The sequence below is a fragment of the Oncorhynchus nerka genome, unplaced genomic scaffold, assembly GCF_034236695.1.
Source record: "Oncorhynchus nerka isolate Pitt River unplaced genomic scaffold, Oner_Uvic_2.0 unplaced_scaffold_6619, whole genome shotgun sequence".
Classification (NCBI taxonomy): domain Eukaryota; kingdom Metazoa; phylum Chordata; class Actinopteri; order Salmoniformes; family Salmonidae; genus Oncorhynchus; species Oncorhynchus nerka.
The window spans coordinates 1-8,607 of NW_027034694.1; the positions used below are offsets into that span (position 1 = coordinate 1).

The 8,607-nt window shown below is 49.4% G+C and overlaps 1 pseudogene; it reads right to left on the reverse strand.

Moving 5' to 3' along the window:
* Positions 1–1,767: 1,767 nt before the first annotated feature.
* Positions 1,768–7,718, reverse strand: LOC135566230 (E3 ubiquitin-protein ligase HECW2-like; annotated as a pseudogene).
* Positions 7,719–8,607: the final 889 nt, after the last annotated feature.

Below are 8,607 nucleotides of genomic sequence, written 5' to 3' on the forward strand. Positions count from 1 at the left end.
GGGAAGGGAGGAGGGAGGGGAAGGGAAGGGAGGCGAGGGAGGGGAAGGAAGGAGGCGAGAGGAGGGGAAGGCGAAGGAGGAAGGGAAGGGAAGGAAGGGGGGCAAGGGAGGAGAGGAGGGGAAGGGAAGGGAAGGGAGGGGAAGGGAGGCGAGAGGAGGGGAAGGGAAGGGAAGGGAGGGGAGGGGAAGGAAGGGAAGGAGGGGAAGGGAAGGGAGGCAAGAGGAGGGGAAGGGAAGGGAGGCAGGAGGAGGGGAAGGGAAGGAGGCAAGGGAGGGGAGGGAAGGGAAGGGAGGGGAGGGAAGGGAACGGGAGGGGAGAGGAGGAGGAAGGGAAGGGAGGCGAGAGGAGGGGAAGGGAAGGGAGGCAAGAGGAGGGGAAGGGAAGGGAAGGGAGGCAAGAGGAGGGGAAGGGAGGGAAAACAGGGTTACCTTTAAAACTCACACACAGCATTTAGTTGATGGGTGTGTGACATTCAAAAGTCATGAATATAATATGTAATTTAGCAGACGCTTTAATCCAAATATATATAATCAGTCTAACATAAGCGGATCAACACAAAGCCTCTCTCTCTCTCAGATGTTATTACTTTAGTATGTCCTTCTGTCATGCCCTCTCCCATGTCCCATGTCCTTACCGTCATGTCCAGAGGTCATGTCCTTACTGTCATGTCCTTCTGCCATGCCCTCTCCCATGTCCCATGTCCTTACTGTCATGTCCAGAGGTCATGTCCTTACCATCATGTCCAGAGGTCATGTCCTTACCGTCATGTCCAGAGGTCATGTCATTACTGTCATGTCCAGAGGTCATGTCCTTACTGTCATGTCCAGAGGTCATGTCCTTACTGTCATGTCCAGAGGCCATGTCATTACCGTCATGTCCAGAGGCCATGTCCTTACAGTCATGTCCAGAGGTCATGTCCTTACTGTCATGTCCAGAGGTCATGTCCTTACCGTCATGTCCAGAGGTCATGTCCTTACTGTCATGTCCTTCTGCCATGCCCTCTCTCATGTCCCATGTCCTTACCGTCATGTCCAGAGGTCATGTCCTTACCGTCATGTCCAGAGGTCATGTCCTTACTGTCATGTCCTTCTGCCATGCCCTCTCTCATGTCCCATGTCCTTACTGTCATGTCCAGAGGTCATGTCATTACCGTCATGTCCAGAGGCCATGTCCTTACAGTCATGTCCAGAGGTCATGTCCTTACTGTCATGTCCAGAGGCCATGTCCTTACCGTCATGTCCAGAGGTCATGTCCTTACCGTCATGTCCAGAGGTCATGTCATTACCGTCATGTCCAGAGGCCATGTCCTTACAGTCATGTCCAGAGGTCATGTCCTTACCGTCATGTCCAGAGGTCATGTCCTTACCGTCATGTCCAGAGGTCATGTCCTTACCGTCATGTCCAGAGGTCATGTCCTTACCGTCATGTCCAGAGGTCATGTCCTTACTGCCATGTCCAGAGGTCATGTCCTTACCGTCATGTCCGGAGGTCATGTCCACTCTGAACTGCAGCTGGCCGCTCACATGGTCCGTGGGCAGACGACGACACAGGGTATAGCTTAGCGGCTGGTCCCTGTGGATATAAACACACATTACAAACCATTCAGACTCAGCTGTAGGTCAACATGACCAATACATGGTTATTTAAACGTTACAATGATTACTATTGATTAAATAATGTCTAGTTACTAAGGACATTGCGGAAGCCGGTAAGAAATGTATCTCTGAGTGTGTGTGTGGTGTGGTTTCCAGTTGACTCACTCTGCATTAGGGTCTCTCTAGCAGCCTCTGCACTGGGATGGTCAGTTGACCCAGGAAGCGCTTGATGATTGGTCGGCTTTTAGAAAACTTATCCTTCACCTCGATCTCCAAGACATCCGTCATCAGAGCCACAAACGTGTACTTCTGACAGAGAGAGAGAGAGGATTGGAAAGCATTATTTTACAGTGTGTGTGTGTGTGTGTGTGTGTGTGTGTGCTGTGCTCTAGCGTTTGTGCCTGGATGTGTGTGTGTGTGTGTGTGTGTTTGCACTCTCTAGCGTTTGTGCCTGGATGTGTGTGTGTGTGTGTGTGTGTTCAGCTCTAGCGTTTGTGCCTGGATGTGTGTGTGTGTGTGCGTGTGTTTGCGTCTCTAGCGTTTGTGCCTGGATGTGTGTGTGTGTGTGTGTGTGTTTGCGCTCTAGCGTTTGTGCCTGGATGTGTGTGTGTGTGTGCAGTGTGTTTGCGCTCTAGCGTTTGTGCCTGGATGTGTGTGTGTGTGTGTGTGTGTGTGTTGCTGTGTGTGTGTGTGTGTGTTTGCGTCTAGCGTTTGTGCCTGGATGTGTGTGTGTGTGTGCGTGTGTTGCGCTCTAGCGTTTGTGCCTGGATGTGTGTGTGTGTGTGTGTGTGTGTGTTGTGTGTGTTTGCGCTCTAGCGTTTGTGTGTGTGTGTGTGTTGTTTGCGCTCTAGCGTTTGTGTGTGTGTATATCTCCCGGGCCAGACAGGGTTGGGTGGTGTTAGATATGATGGCGGAGGCGGCGCTCCTGTCCGTGGTGTGTGAAGGTGGGGAAGCCACTCCTCTTCCCAGGGTGGATGGACATCTTCAGGTAGGGGGTCAGGGTTAAAGAACATCCCTTCTTCAGGACCCAACGCACGGATATCTATAGAGAAAGACACATACCATGTATCCTGGAAATATACTGGAAATATATAAAGCTCATGAGTGTACACAGATACACATATTAGAGCTGTGGAGTTATACCATACACACACACACACACAGAATAATTAAATAATACATTTATTTTAAACACATTAGGATCTCTACAGAGAGACTCAGAGAAATCTCTACTTCATAATGTATACCAGGTGTCGGTAGACAACTCTGGTCCAGGAGTGGCTGTATACCAGGTGTCGGTAGGAGTGGCTGTATACCAGGTGTCGGTAGACAACTCTGGTCCAGGAGTGGCTGTATACCAGGTGTCGGTAGGAGTGGCTGTATACCAGGTGTCGGTAGGAGTGGCTGTATACCAGGTGTCGGCAGGAGTGGCTGTACACCAGGGGTCGGTAGACAACTCTGGTCCAGGAGTGGCTGTATACCAGGTGTCGGTAGACAACTCTGGTCCAGGAGTGGCTGTATACCAGGTGTCGGTAGGAGTGGCTGTATACCAGGTGTCGGCAGGAGTGGCTGTACACCAGGTCTGGTGCCAGCGTAGGAGTGGCTGTATACCAGGTGTCGGTAGACAACTCTGGTCCAGGAGTGGCTGTATACCAGGGGTCGGTAGACAACTCTGGTCCAGGAGTGGCTGTATACCAGGGGTCGGTAGACAACTCTGGTCCAGGAGTGGCTGTCTACCAGGGGTCGGTAGACAACTCTGGCCCAGGAGTGGCTGTATACCAGGTGTCGGTAGGAGTGGCTGTATACCAGGGGTCGGTAGGAGTGGCTGTATACCAGGGGTCGGTAGGAGTGGCTGTATACCAGGGGTCGGTAGACAACTCTGGTCCAGGAGTGGCTGTATACCAGGGGTCGGTGGACAACTCTGGTCCAGGAGTGGCTGTATACCAGGGGTCGTAGACAACTCTGGTCCAGGAGTGGCTGTATACCAGGGGTCGGTAGGAGTGGCTGTATACCAGGGGTCGGTAGACAACTCTGGTCCAGGAGTGGCTGTATACCAGGGGTCGGTAGACAACTCTGGTCCAGGAGTGGCTGTATACCAGGGGTCGGTAGACAACTCTGGCCCAGGAGTGGCTGTATACCAGGGGTCGGTAGGAGTGGCTGTATACCAGGTGTCGGTAGACAACTCTGGCCCAGGAGTGGCTGTATACCAGGGGTTGGTAGGAGTGGCTGTATACCAGGTGTCGGTAGACAACTCTGGTCCAGGAGTGGCTGTATACCAGGGGTCGGTAGGAGTGGCTGTATACCAGGGGTCGGTAGACAACTCTGGTCCAGGAGTGGCTGTATACCAGGGGTCGGGAGACAACTCTGGCCCAGGAGTGGCTGTATACCAGGGGTTGGTAGGAGTGGCTGTATACCAGGTGTCGGTAGACAACTCTGGCCCAGGAGTGGCTGTATACCAGGGGTTGGTAGGAGTGGCTGTATACCAGGGGTCGGTAGGAGTGGCTGTATACCAGGGGTCGGTAGACAACTCTGGTCCAGGAGTGGCTGTATACCAGGGGTCGGTAGACAACTCTGGCCCAGGAGTGGCTGTATACCAGGGGTCGGTAGGAGTGGCTGTATACCAGGTGTCGGTAGACAACTCTGGTCCAGGAGTGGCTGTACACCAGGGGTCGGTAGACAACTCTAGCCCAGGAGTGGCTGTATACCAGGGGTTGGTAGGAGTGGCTGTATACCAGGGGTCGGTAGGAGTGGCTGTATACCAGGGGTCGGTAGACAACTCTGGTCCAGGAGTGGCTGTCTACCAGGGGTCGGTAGACAACTCTGGCCCAGGAGTGGCTGTATACCAGGTGTCGGTAGGAGTGGCTGTATACCAGGGGTCGGTAGGAGTGGCTGTATACCAGGGGTCGGTAGACAACTCTGGTCCAGGAGTGGCTGTATACCAGGGGTCGGTAGAAGTGGCTGTATACCAGGGGTCGGTAGACAACTCTGGTCCAGGAGTGTCTGTACACCAGGGGTCGGTAGGCAACTCTGGTCCAGGAGTGCCTGACAGGAGGTCACGTGCAGTAACACATCTCAACCACAGGGAGGCAGTGCAGATCACACCAGACCAGTGTAGATTGAGACAAGCTACCAATCAACAATAACTGACCTGATAAAGTGAAGCTGACGAGTTTCCGACAGTTCTCTGTCACTGATTGGCCCTCAGCTTGACCCTCGGCTCTAACCTGGCAAGGAAACAAACAATGGGAGATGAGCTGTGACGAGAACTCAACCATTGAGAGATAGTTAGTATAGGATAGGACAGTATAATACCACAGACATGAGACTTATGGTTGAGGGCCAACAAGTCTGGAAAATATACCATCAACACAGAGCAGTACAGCACAGTGTAACACTGAGATATATCAATATCCAGTTCAACACTGAGATATATCAATATCCAGTTCAACACAGAGCAGTACAGCACAGTGTAACACTGAGATATATCGATATCCAGTTCAACACTGAGATATATCAATATCTAGTTCAACACAGAGCAGTACAGCACAGTGTAACACTGAGATATATCAATATCCAGTTCAACACAGAGATATATCAATATCCAGTTCAACACAGAGCAGTACAGCACAGTGTAACACTGAGATATATCAATATCTAGTTCAACACAGAGCAGTACAGCACAGTGTAACACTGAGATATATCGATATCCAGTTCAACACTGAGATATATCAATATCTAGTTCAACACTGAGATATATCAATATCTAGTTCAACACAGAGCAGTACAGCACAGTGTAACACTGAGATATATCAAATCCAGTTCAACACTGAGCAGTACAGCACAGTGTAACACTGAGATAGTATCAATATTCCAGTTCAACACTGAGATATATCATATATCACAGTCTCCACACACAGAGCAGCACAGCACAGTGTAACACTGAGATATATCAATATCCAGTTCAACACTGAGCAGTACAGCACAGTGTAACACTGAGATATATCAATATCCAGTTCAACACTGAGATATATCAATATCCAGTTCAACACAGAGCAGTACAGCACAGTGTAACACTGAGATATATCAATATCCAGTTCAACACAGAGCAGTACAGCACAGTGTAACACTGAGATATATCAATATCCAGTTCAACACAGAGCAGTACAGCACAGTGTAACACTGAGATATTTTGGAGAGTGATACTGTATATAGGAGGGTCAGATAGAGAGAGAGATCAAGTGGACTGGACGTCTGGTAATCTGTCAGATCCTGTCATAAAACCAACATGGGTGCCTGCCAGACGCTCCCTCCGATTGGAAGATTAACGCTCTGAATTTCATATCAAATTAATTTGTGCCAGCTGGTATTAGTGAACTCAGGAAGTGATAGGGATGGAGGGAGGGAAGGAGAAGGAGAGGGGGAGGTTTGAAAGGAGGGAGAGGGGTAGTGGGGTAGGTTTGGAGGGAGGGAGAGGGGGAGGTTTGGAGGGAGGGAGAGAGAGGTGGAGGGATGGAGGGAGGGAGCGGGGAGGTTTGGGAGGGAGGGAGGGAGGGAGGGAGGGAGAGAGAGAGAGGGGGAGGGATGGTGGAATGGAGGGAGAGGGGGGTAGAGGAGAAAGAGAGGAGGGATGGGGAGAGAGGAGTGGAGAGAGAGATGGAGGGGGGTGGAGAGAGAGAGAAAACACCATTGTAAATACAACCTATATTTATGTTTATTTATTTTCCCTTCTGTACTATTTGCACATCATTACAACACTGTATATAGACATAATAATAACTGCCATATTCAGATTGATATCTAATATAGTCCAACTGACATATTCAGCTGATATCTAATATAGTCCAACTGACATATTCAGCTGATATCTAATATAGTCCAACTGACATATTCAGATGATATCTAATATAGTCCAACTGACACGTTCAGCTGATATCTAATATAGTCCAACTGACATATTCAGCTGATATCTAATATAGTCCAACTGACATATTCAGCTGATATCTAATATAGTCCAACTGACATATTCAGCTGATATCTAATATAGTCCAACTGACATATTCAGCTGATATCTAATATAGTCCAACTGCCATATTCAGCTGATATCTAATATAGTCCAACTGACATATTCAGCTGATATCTAATATAGTCCAACTGACATATTCAGCTGATATCTAATATAGTCCACCACACGTCAACGATACCACACACACACACACACACACACACACACACACACACACACACACACACACACACACACACACACCACACGCACACACCTCTCTCTAAACAACCAGATAAGCTTGCCTAAGATGCAGCTACACCATCTGGCATACAGTTACTTGGTCCATAAGCACTCTTCATAAACATAAACAGACAGACACACAGAACCAGGAAGTCCTGGGTTGTTGACGGTGATGCAGGGGTTGTTGTTTCCCAGGCCACCACTCACTCCATGATAGTACTTAAAGTAGATCTAGTTCCAGCTGAGGAAGGAACACACACACAGAAGAGTTATATTGTTCTAATCATCCTGAACACACACACACAGAAGAGTTCTATTGAACACACACACACAGAAGAGTTCTATTGCTCTAATCATCCTGAACACACACACACACACAGTAAAGAAACATATTGTTCAATCATCCTAACACAACATTACAGCAACACTTCTATTGTTCTAATTACATTTTTACTTACATTTAAGTCATTTAGCAAGACGCTCTTATCCAGAGCGATGCATAAATTAAAAGTGGTCACCTGCGACCTGTGAATAGTAGTATCAAACTTTCAGGAGTGGGGCAGAGGGATTACTTTATCCCATCCAGGCCCAGATCATCCTGAACACACAAACAGTCCTTCATAAACATTAACACACACACATGACACACACACACTATACTCACGCTCCATGAAGTAAGGTCCAGGCTCCAGCCTCCAGACGATCTGTCCTCTCTGGGTGCCGTTCACCCCGCGGTTCTTAGAGTCCCACACGTTGGCAGGACACGTCTCGTCTGAGGAGGATACACACAGTCACATCACTGATATAGGCTGTAACCGTGCTGACTTAGGCCATAACACAACTGACAGCCCCATGACGTTGGCGGGACACGCCTCATCAACACCGCTTTTCCTGAATCAGACGTAACACAACTGACACGCGGTATTTAAAAATGTTTTATTTGACCTTTATTTAACCTGGAAGTCGGTTAAGTAACGATTCATATTAGGAACGACGGAGCAACCGGCCAAACCTAGACGGGGCGCTAGGCCTATATGTGCACCGCCCCATGGGACTCCCGCAATCACAGCCGGATGTGGTGCACCGCCCTATGGGACTCCCAATCACAGCCGGATGTGGTGCACCGCCCCCATGGGACTCTCCGAATCACAGCCAGGATGGTAGCACCGCCCTATGGGACTCCCAATCATAGCCGGATGATGATAGGAACCTTTGATTCGAAACCCCGGGACCGTAGTGACGCCTTGCACTGGGAGATGAGTGCCACCAAGAGCCCCAACTGCACTAATGACAGGCAGAAACCGAAGCTGGAAACAGGCCCTAACAGTAACTGATGTAGACGGTCAGAGGACTGGACACACACCATGACACAACTCGATAGGCCTTAATGTACTGCTGTAACAGTAGCTGATGCTGTAACCTAGCGTAGCAGTAGCTGACGCCTGTAACCCAGTGTAGCAGTAGCTGATGCTGCAACCCAGCGTAGCAGTAGCTGATGCTGTAACCTGTCTAACAGTAGCTGACGTTGTAACCTAGTGTAACAGTAGCTGATTTCCTGTAACCTTAGTGTAGCAGTAGCCGACGCTGTAACCTAGTGTAGCAGTAGCTGACTGTAATCCCAGTGTGGTAGCAGTAGCTGACGCTGTAAACCGCAGTGTAGCAGTAGCTGACGTTGTAACCCAGTGTAGCAGTAGCTGACGCTGTAACCTCAGTGTGAGCAGTAGCTGACGCCTGTAACCCAGTGCGACAGTAGCTGACGCTGTAAC